The sequence below is a fragment of the Calidris pugnax genome, unplaced genomic scaffold (assembly GCF_001431845.1).
Source record: "Calidris pugnax isolate Ruff unplaced genomic scaffold, ASM143184v1 scaffold236, whole genome shotgun sequence".
In the NCBI taxonomy this organism is placed as follows: domain Eukaryota; kingdom Metazoa; phylum Chordata; class Aves; order Charadriiformes; family Scolopacidae; genus Calidris; species Calidris pugnax.
The window spans coordinates 1-458 of record NW_015090947.1 but is presented as its reverse complement, the minus strand read 5'-3'; positions in this window follow the sequence as shown (position 1 = coordinate 458).

The window sequence follows — 458 nt, the reverse complement described above, 5'->3', positions numbered from 1 at the left end:
GGCCACGCTCCCTTTGTGGAGAAGGCAGAGAGCCGGTGTGATTTCCACCACAGCAGTGGGACACAGGCTCCTTTCTGTCCCTGGGGCTCCCTGCACTGTGGCCTCCACTCAGAGGAAACTTCTCTCCCTCTTTTGACTCAATAAAGTTCTGCTGCATCCCAGCCCACTCCTCCGCCTCATCCTTTTCCCTTCAGATTCTCTCTCGAGAGACCCAAAAAGAGAGATGTTGCTCAGGGGCTGTTCTGGGAAGGGGTTGTAAGGGATGGCTGTGCAGTGACCGTCAACACAGGCTTGCTTGGAGGGTTCACGTTCATGCATCAGGTGGGTAACCTTTTGCTTTTTGAACATATTTGAATACCTGGGGCTGAAGAGAATGACCCGACAGAGTTCAAGGACCTACTCAGATGCCATCAGATGAGTGGGATCATCACTCACATCACATCAGATGAGCAGAGTGG